We start from the raw sequence: 10,521 nt of genomic DNA, 5'->3' as shown, positions 1-10,521 counted from the left end.
AAAGTCAATGGAGACGTCACTAGGGACCCCATTTTCCATAGGTCCCCTAGGAAGCTAGAAACCTTCACCCCCCTCTTCCTTTTCCCTCAGGATTTCCTCCCCTCCCTAAGCCAGAAGTGAAGTGAAGTGAAGTCGCTCAGTCGTGTCTCTTTGCAACCCCATGGACTGTAGCCTACCAGGCTCCTCCATCCATGGGATTTTCCAGGCAAGAATACTGGAGTGGGGTGCCATTTCCTTCTCCAGGAGATCTTCCCGACCCAGGGATTGAACCTGGGTCTCCTGCATTGTAGGCAGATGCTTTACCATCTGAGCCACCAGGGAAGTCCCCTAAGCCAGAAGGGGAGTTTAAACCTCGATTTGCATGTAGATTTAAGGGAAGGAGGGAGAAAGCTGAGACTGGGTCCTGATCCTTCCCCTACCTGGGGACACACATGGTCCTTTCCACGAGCCCCCATATTGCCCTCGCATCTGGCGCATTCTTGACTACCTACCCTCAGCCCCCAAAGGAAAGCTCCAGTCTAGTTCCAGGCTGGAGAGCACCTTTCTACCTGATTTCTCATTTCCTGCTTTGGAATTAAAAAAAAAAAAAATCATCTACTGCTGAGGGCAGGAGGGCTGAGGCCTTGAGGTCACTTGAAAAGCGCACACAATGTCCGTGTTGTTAGCTCGCAGATGTGGAACCCTCTACAAGGTGTGGGATCAGTCTTGCACCTTGGCAGGGAACAAGGAGGCAGGCGGAGGGGAGGGGAGGCCCTGGAACAGCCCTTGTTGCAGCCCTGTCCCTGATTTGTGAGCAAGAGTTGCAGCCACTCCAGTTCATGCTTGTACACGAAGCATATTTCCCCCTTTAAAGGCTGCCCACTGTGATCATTTGGGGCAAATTTCACCTGCATAAATGTGCAGGAGAAAGTAGGCTGTTTGGAGCTGTTCTCCACTGCAGTGAAAAGCCCACACCTATTTACATTTTCCTCTCTCCTCCAGCCAGCCAGCAGCAAGAAGACAGCCCAGCTTCAAACTCTTTTTCTCTAAATATATGAAAGCTTGGTTTTCCAGAGGCCTATAAGGACTAATTTTCTAGGCATAATCCTGTCCCCAAACAGGAATGAATAAGATCCCTCTCCAGCAGGGAGTCCTGGCATTTAGAAAATCATTGCCAAAAGAGCTTCTTCTTCTGTAGCTGTCTTGCAAATTCACTTGTACAAATAATCCTGAGAGGGGTCAGGCACTGCTAACCACAAGAGCATCCGTATCACCACAATCAAATGGTTAAAGCATGTTAAACAATTCCTCTTCCCGAAACCTCTCTCTCACTTTATTTTGGCAGTGGACTCCTATTTTAAGACCCTGCTTAAACATCTCTCTGGTGGGGAAAAACAACCTCTCCCTTTGCCAGAACCGGCCCCTCTCCCTTTGTCTTCACCTGGGCAGCAGTGCGCGTGTCACACGCTCTCTTCATAGCTTGTGATACCACGTTTCTTTACAGACGTGTCTCCCTAATTAGACTGGAAGTTTCCTGACAGTTGGGAGGTTTTATTCTCTGTGCCTCCACAGAGTCAAACACAGCGTGCTGCTCGTGGCTGAAGCTCCATAAATATTTATTCAACAGTTGAATGAATGTACGAATAAAAGAGCTGCTGCGAGTATAGACCACACTGCCCAGTGGTGGGGCCACGAGCCACAGGTGGCTATTTCAGTTTAATCTAACTCGTTGGAATTCCCTGGCGGTCCAGTGGTTAAGAATCCGCCTGCCAATTCAGGGGACCTGGGCTCTGTCCCTGATCTGGGGAGATCCCGCCCACCGCAGGGCAACCGTCCCGAGGGCCACGACCGCTGAAGCCTGCGTTTCCGAGAGCCTGCGCTCCCCAACAGGAGCCACCCGGGTGAGCAGCCCACACACCTCGACCAGAGCGTAGCCCCCGGCCCTGCTCCCTGCAACTAGAGAAAGCCCACACGCAGCGACGAAGACCCAGCGCAGACAAAATAAATTAATTCTTAAAAAATAAACTAATTAAAACCACAAATTCAATTCAGTCACAGTAGCCACATTTCAGCCAAGACTGAAGAACCTTTCTGTCGTTAAAGAAAGTTCTATTGAACAGCGCTGGCGGGACCTGGAGCTGTGCCGCGCACGACTCGCACAGTGGTTCGGAGCAGGCTTCTACGAATGAAGCACCTCCCGGTAGGTGGCGCTGTGCAGGCTGCTGGTCAAGGAATCACACAGACATTTATGGTCTAAGGCAGGCATGGGAACATTTAAAGAATGCCCTGTTAATAAATAAATACAGGCTAACTGAAGTAGACACATTAGGGTTAGGTATTGCCAAATACATAAATAATGAGCAGACCAAAGAAAAGAAATGTAAATAGACGTGGCTGTCTTCATAGCCTGAAAACCGTCTGCTTCCCTTCTTATGTATGAAATGAATGTTACTTTATTAGAATTATTTCTTGGAGAAGTACACATATTTGACAGAAATAAACATGCTGGCTATGGAAATATAGCTCGTGCTCTCTCTCTCTCGGAGAAGGCGATGGCATCCCACTCCAGTACTCTTGCCTGGAAAATCCCATGGATGGAGGAGCCTGGTAGGCTGCAGTCCATGGGGTCGCGAAGAGTCGGACACGACTGATCGACTTCACTTTCACTTTTCACTTTCATGCATTGGAGAAGGAAATGGCAACCCACTCCAGTGTTCTTGCCTGGAGGATCCCAGGGATGGGGGAGCCTCGTGGGTTTCCGTCTATGGGATCGCACAGAGTCGGACATGACTGAAGCAACTTAGCAGACTTAGCAGCTCTCTCTCTCTCTCTCTCTCTATATATATATATAAACCACATGCAGCAACCACAAAAGATGTTTGTTACATGGTAGCCACTGACATTCTAGGTAAGATTTTAAGATTTCCAATGGTCTTTCCTGTTGTTTTCCATAAACCATGGTAATGTCTTACCCTTTGCAACCCTTCAACCTCCAAATTACCTTTCTGATGCTGCATCTTGCATATAGCAAACATGCAAAAATTTCTTGTCTGTCTGTGTTTCTTGGTTGTCCATCCCTGTACCTTGCAGGTCCTCCCCATCTTCTGCAGGCTGTGATCACACTCTGCTAAAGGGACCAGAAGTCTACATGGTTCGGGACGCCTCCTTCTGCACTGGACCAGACCCTCCGGTCTGCACCTGCGCTCTGCAGACCCAGAACCCAGGCTTCTCTGCTCTGCGCTCTCCCGCCCACTGGCCCTCAGCACAATCCCTGCTGACTGCCGGGATCGGCATGAGCTGGGAGCCAGGAGGGGGCAGCTGAGAGCCTGGCCTATGGGCTGGCCACCCCTGTTTGTTTATCTTATTAGTGCTGGTTTATTAGCACAGAGCCCCCGAAAGACAGCAGGAGGAGGTTTCTGTTCTAAATAAGCATCAGTACGTTGTCGTGTCTGTAGACTCAGGCCTTGATGGGTGGCCCTCCTGCCTCCCACCTCCTCTGGGTGGGTGGACCCAGGAGAGTACTGATCTGTCTGGACAGATGGGCTGGTGTGTGCTTCTAAACCTTAAACCCAAGGTTCATCACAGTTTTATAGTTTTGTGTGCAGAATTCCTGTTAAGAATCCTCTAAGAGTCTATTTACAAAAATAATTTCTCTAATAAATAATAATTCTTTTGTAAATAAAGCCGCCTTAATAATTACATCTTGCTCTCTCTTGAGGCTTCAGATGGACTAAGTCTTTCGACTCTGAATGTCAGGAGCTGGGGAAATGCCGTCTTCCTGCTGAGGAGCACCTGCATCAGCCTGAGTCCCCATCACTCACTCCCTTGTTGAAGCTGAGGCTGGAATAAAGGGTACCTACCCTCTCAGACACAGGAGAGCATTTGAAATGAATGGATGACTAGGCATAATTGGATTCAAAGCACCTAAAAAAATTTCAGGGGCCATGAACTCCTTCTGCTTCATAGAGATCAAGTACCTTGACCAAGGAGATCCTATAAGGAGACTCAACCAGTCCATCCTAAAGGAGATCAGTCCTGGGTGTTCACTGGAAGGACTGATGCTGAAGCTGAAGCTCCAATACTTTGGCACCTGATGCGAAGAACTGACTCATTGGAAAAGACCCTGATGCTGGGAAAGGTTGAAGGTGGGAGGAGAAGAGGATGACAGAGGATGAGATGGTTGGATGGCATCACCAACTCAACAGACAAGAGTTTGAGCAAGCTCTGGGAGTTAGTGATGGACAGGGAGGCCTGGTGTGATGCAGTCCATGGGGTCGCAAAGAGTCGGACATGACTGAGCAACTGAACTGAACTGAGGGGGCCAGGAAGGGGAGAAGAACCCCACATACTGTTTCTTCCCTCAATGACACCCAGCTGTAAAAAATCCAAGAACAAACAAAAGCTTCTCACCTGCCCATCCCCTTGCCCAGAGAGAACCTTCCTTGGGCAGTCACTTGGCCATTGTGTGCATATTTTTGTGTGTTAGGGCGAGAATGAGTCTGTCTGAAGCACAGATGTCCTGGTAAATATACAACAATAGGTTCACTGGGGGAAAAAGAGAAGCCCTGATGTGTAGCGTTTTCTGATTCGTATGGTGTAAATTCTCCCACCACAGTTAACTCCGGTCACTGAATGTGAAGATGGGAAGCACGCACAGAGTAGCTCAGGATTATATTATGTCCCGCACACCAAAACAATAGACAGGAACACCCTCACGATCATAGATGACAGTACAGTGTAGTAGAATAATTAGAAATGATGTCTTGCATTATTTATTACTTTTGTCTTCAATATAATTATTTAATTGTGAGCTTCTGTAACTTAATTTTAAGTCATGACTGTGTTAGGGGTACCCTGGTGGCTCAGTGGTAAGGAATCTGCCTGCCAATGCAGAAGACACAAGTTTGGTCCCTAGGTAGGAAAGCTCCCCTGGAGAAGGATGTGGTAACCCACTTCAGTATTCTTGTTAGGACTTCCCTGGTGGCTCAGATGGTAAAGCGTCTGCCTACAATGTGGGAGAGCTGGGTTCAATCCCTGGGTCAAGAAGATCTTCTGGAGAAGGAAATGGCAACCCACTCCAGTATTCTTGCCTGGAAAATCCCATGGATGGAGGAGCCTGGTAGGCTACAGTTTATGGGGTAGCAAAGAGTCGGACATGACTGAGTGAATTCACTCACTCCCTTCACTCATGGACAGAGCAGCCTGGCAGGCTACAGTCCATGGGGTCGCCAAGGCTGAACATGATTTAGTGACTAAACGACAACAACAGCAACGACCGTGTTTTACAACTACATTGCAAGGTCCCTGAAAATTTAGCCGGGAGCTCTTGTAGGCTGACACAGCCTGGCTCAGGCACACTAGTGCCCTGAAGCCATGCAGTCACACGGTTCTGTCCCTGCCTTTGCGACTTCCTAGCCCAGAATGTCTGTTTCGTGGCTCCCACACAAACTTCAGCAGCATCAATATATCAGGCCTGTGTGAAGGAAGTAGAACCCGGCTGCGGGAGACACCGCACAGCTGCCTGAGTGCCCAGTGCCCCGCCCCCGCTGCAGTATCCATCCCCTGTACCCTTTGGGGACTGCGCTGGCTGACCGGGGTGCCCCCCCGGGTGGCCTGCAGGACGATGATAACTCACACGTAGTGCCAAGCCTGACCCCTTGCCCAGGGAGGACTGTGCCACAGAGTTACACCCCGAGCACCTGCAGATCAGGCCAAGGTCTTTACCTGAGACACAGTCTGGCTTGGCAACTTCCTCTTCGCCCAGCTTCCCACATTCCCCCAGAAGTCATGGGCACAGTCTGTCTGAGGCTCTGCTTCTGGGAAACTTGACCAAAGACACGAAACCTCAGAAGGACTTCCTTGAAGTCACACAGTGACCGAGGCACAATTTGTACCCAGGTCTTCTGATTCCCAGAAAGTGTTCTTGCCATCATCTCACAGCTGCTGCTTCTACTCAAGACTCTTCAGTGACTGTCGAGTAAAGCTGAAGCCCAACCACCTTAGCATGGCATTCAAGCCCTGGTACTCACACTCCAACCTTCCTTTCTGGCCTCGTTTCCTAGGATTCTCTTTATTTACATCCCTAACTTCAGCCAGAGCAGGCTGTCTTCTGTTCCTCAAGCTTGCTTGTCTCCCTGCTTTTGCCCCCGTTGTTTCTTCTCCAGAACAAATAAATTTAAATGTAGCAAGTGCCAACCACTTTCAAGGCATTGTACTCTGTAACGTCAGTCTTCAAGGTGGGATAGATCTGTCTTTGTGGGTAGCCAGAGACTTTTCAAGAAGTATGCGCACAAGAGTAGTTTTAAGTATATTGGTTTCTAGGTCCTCAACTCTTTGTGTTTCCTAAAACTGTCTGAGAAGGGGCCTCCATACGAAATAACCCCTTTACAGAATCCTCCTACCCTGTTGGTAGGGATGTAAATTGGTACAGCCACTTTGGAGAACAGTATGGAGATTCCTTAAAAAATTAAAAATAGAGTTACCACGTGATCCAGCAATCCCACTCCTGGGCATATAATTGGAGAAAACCATGGTTTGAGATGACACGTGCCCTGCAATATTCATTGCAGCACTATTTACAGCAGCCAAGACACGGAAGCAATTTGAATGTCCACTGACAGATGAATGAATAAAGAAGATGTGGTACATATATACAATGGAATATTATTCAGCCATTAGAATGAACTAATGCCATTTGTAATAACATGGGTGGACTTGGAGATTATTAGTCTAAGTGAAGTAAATCAGACAGAGAAAGACACATATCGTATCATACGGCTTATATGTGGAATCTAAAAAAATTGATACAAATGAACTTATTTACACAACAGAAACAGACTCACAGACATAGAAAGCAATCTTCTGGATACCAAAGGGGAGAGGTTGGGGGAGGGATAAATTGGGAGCTTGGGATTGACATACGTATACTGTTATGTTTTAAATAGATAACCAGGAGACTTCCCTGGTGGTCCAGTGGTTAAGAATCTGCCTTTCAATGCAAGGGATGTGGATTCGATCCCTGGTCCAGGGATCCCACATGCCACAGGGTGAGTAAGCCCATATGCCACAACTACAGAACCCCGCTCTCTGGAGCCCACGGACCACAGCCGGAGAAGCCTGCACACTGTGACAAAGAGCCTGTGCACCACAGTGAAGACCCGGTGCAGCTAAAATTGTAAAAATAAAATTAAATAAGAACGTAAAATAGATAACCAACAAGGACTTACTGTATAGCACAGGGAACTGCACTCACTACTTTGCAGCTACCTAAATGGGAAAGCAATTAGAAAAAGAATGGCTATATGTCTATGCACAGTGGAATCCCTTTGATGTACACCCGAAACTAACACAGCACTGTAAATCAACTCTCGTCCAACGTAAAATAAAAATTAAAACACAAAATTGCACTTTTCCCACCTGAGCAGTAGTTTTACTGTCTTAAAGTATAAAAATGTTTCAAAATACTGGTTTGGGGGGAGGTTCCTTTAATAATCAGAGAAGTCACATTTACCCTGCGGGTGCTCGGTAGTAAGATACTGCGATGGAGACCCACGGTTCAGTAAGGTTGGCCTGGGCTCTGACGCCAGGCACAGTGGTTCTAGTCTCCCTGCAGGAAGCAGTGCGTCCATTTGGCACCAGCCAGCTACAGGGGTTTCGGCTGGAGTCGGTCTGGAGTCAACTTTTTCCTACTTGGATCCTTTAAGACATGGATCACTAGTGTTGAATATCGAGAGTTCTAGAACATAGCACATCTTCAGAGATCACCAGTTCTGCTCAGACTTGATGAGGACAGAGATGGAGTGGTGGAAGTTTAGTGTTCTAGCTAGTAATTGAATAGACTTTTTATATTAAAGTAATAATAGTGAACGGTGACTGAAGCCATGAAATTAAAAGACGCTTGTTCCTTGAAAGGAAAGCTATGACAAACTTAGACTGTGTTAAAAGGCAGAGACACCACTTTGCTGACAAAGGTTTGTATAGTCAAAGCTATAGTTTTTCCCGTAGTCATGTATACAGATGTGAGAGTTGGTCCATAAAGAAACCAAAAAACTCATGCTTTCAAATTGTGGTGCTAGAGAAGACTTGAGAGTCCCCTGGACAGCAAGGAGATCAAACCAATCAATCCTAAAGGAAGCCAACCCTGAATATTCATTGGAAGGACTGATGCTGAAGCTGAAGCTCCAATACTTAGGCCACCTGATGCAAAGAGCTGACTCATTGGAAAAGACCCTGATGCTGGGAAAGATTGAAGGCAAAAGGAGAAGAGAGTGGCAGAGGATGAAATGGTTAGATAGCATCACCAACTTAATGGACATGAATTGAGCAAACTCTGGGAGACAGTGGAGGACAGAGGAGCCTGGTGTATAGCCTATGGGGTTGCAAAGAGTTGGACATAGTGACTGAAAAACAACAGCAACAGATAATAGCTACCCTAGATAGTGCTTACCGTGTGACTGTCCCTCATGAAAGAACTTGATATCTATTAAACACATTGATTCATTACACTAAAGCCATGAGGAATCAAGCTGAAAATGGAAGTGAAGCTCCTGGCCTGAGGTCTCCCATCTGGTAAGCTGAAGAGCAAGATTCAAACCCCTGTGCTGAGGCTCCAGGGTCTGTGCCTTTAACCAAAACCAGCTGCCTTCAAGCAGACATGTTTTAAAGTAGAAAGCCATATGTGATGACTGTTTAAGCTAAAGCTTTAGGTTTCCAGTTTTCGTGAACTTCTTCTTTTTCTTGGGGTGGATGTTGGGGCTGGAGGTGCTAGATCATTGTAGTATGGCCTTGGGGTAGTTGGTGGAGAAGCCTTTCCATCCTCTGGTCTCTATTCTGCTTGATGGGGAATGAAATGGGGGACACATGGAGGAGGGGTGAGGATGTCTTGAGAAGAAGGGATGAGGATAGACCCTAATCCTGGGGAATGCTGTGTGGGTATTCATAAAGTTGATTTTCCATTTTCCAGAGCATTAGAGATGTTGGGAGGGAGCAGGTGGGGGCCCCTGCTGGCATCTCCATCTGGGCTGTGTCTGCCCTGGAGAACCTGCCCCACCAAGGGTGCTCTGTCTGTGCCATGCAGGGACCTGCAGGGGCAACCACAGGAAAGGGAAAAGGAACGCAGAACCCCTAGAATGATCACAGCAAAAGGAGAATCTGTGGCCATGCTGACTCATCTTGGTGAAAAGGAGAGGAGAAGATTATGTTAAAATGAGAAGGGAGGAGAGCATTCCTGTGTGTTATATCCATTTACAAAGATGCCCACAAAGGAAGGTAAGGAAATCATAAAAGCATGAGTGAGTGAGTATGTCCCCTGCTCCCAATTCCATTTTTTTAAAATTAACTCTATTTTTAAATCAAATTTATTTATTTACTTTGGTTCCTGGGTCTCGTTGCTGCATGTGGGCTTTCTCAAGGTGCAGAGCCCAGGCTCCGGACGCATGGGCTTCGGGAGTTGCAGCACAGGGGCTTTGTTGCTCCATGGTGTGTGGGACCTTCCCAGACGAAGTGTTGAACTGGTGTCCCCTGCATTGGCAGGCAGACTCTTATCCACATACCACTAGGGAAGTATAACATTGTTCCTTTTAAGAAAAGTTTTAGGTTGGAAATAGAGTACAAAGATTTCTTAGTATCCTGTCGCTAACCAGTGTGGTACATTTGTTACAAATGATGAAACTATGTTGATACATTGTTATCATTCAAACTCTATAGTTTACCCATGTTTACTCCTGGTGTTGTACATTCTGCTGCTGCTGCTAAGTCACTTCAGTCGTGTCCGACTCTGTGTGACCCCATGGACGGCAGCCCACCAGGCTCCCCCGTCCCTGGGACTCTCCAGGCAAGAACACTGGAGTGGGTTGCCATGTCCTTCTCCAATGCATGAAAGTGAAAAGTGAAAGTGAAGTCGCTCAGTCGTGTCCGACTCTTCGCAACCCCATGGACTGCAGCCTACCAGGCTCCTCCATCCATGGGATTTTCCAGGCAAGAGTACTGGAGCAGGGTGCCATTGCCTTCTCCTGTACATTCTACTGGGTTTGAACAAATGTATGAATGACATGTATTCATCATTGTAATATCCTACAGAGTGTTTCCACTTCCCTAAAGGTTCCTCTGTGCTCTGATTATTCATTCCATTCCTTACCTAACTCCTGGTAACCATCCGTTTACTGTCTTCATAATTTTGCTTTTTCCAGAGTGTCACATAGTAAGTGGCTTTTGTAGGTTGACTTATTTCACATGGTGATGTGCAGCTGGGGTGCCTTCATGTCTCATCATGGCTTGATAGCTCATTTCTTTTTAGTGCTGGATGAAATTGCCCTGCCTGGGTGGACCACAGCTTATCTGTTCACCTACTGAAAGACATCTTGGTTGCTTTTGGCAACTGTGTAAGAGACTGCTGTAACATCCCTGTGCAAGTTTTTGTGTGGACATACATTTTCAACTTCTTCGGGTAAATACCAAAAAAGCCCAGTTACTGGATCATATGATATGAGCATGTTTTATCTTGTATGAAACCACCAAATTGTCTTCCAAAGTGGTTCTTCTATT

At 47.0% G+C, this 10,521-nt stretch overlaps 1 non-coding gene across 1 annotated transcript; it reads right to left on the bottom strand.

Moving 5' to 3' along the window:
* Positions 1-249: 249 nt before the first annotated feature.
* On the bottom strand, positions 250-321 carry TRNAC-ACA. Its single transcript has one exon. It is a non-coding gene; the product is annotated as a tRNA-Cys (tRNA).
* Positions 322-10,521: the final 10,200 nt, after the last annotated feature.

This window comes from Bos indicus x Bos taurus, chromosome 16, assembly GCF_003369695.1.
Source record: "Bos indicus x Bos taurus breed Angus x Brahman F1 hybrid chromosome 16, Bos_hybrid_MaternalHap_v2.0, whole genome shotgun sequence".
NCBI classification, from domain to species: Eukaryota; Metazoa; Chordata; class Mammalia; order Artiodactyla; family Bovidae; genus Bos; species Bos indicus x Bos taurus.
Note: the sequence above shows the minus strand (reverse complement) of the source record. Positions and strands in the feature narration are given on the sequence as shown.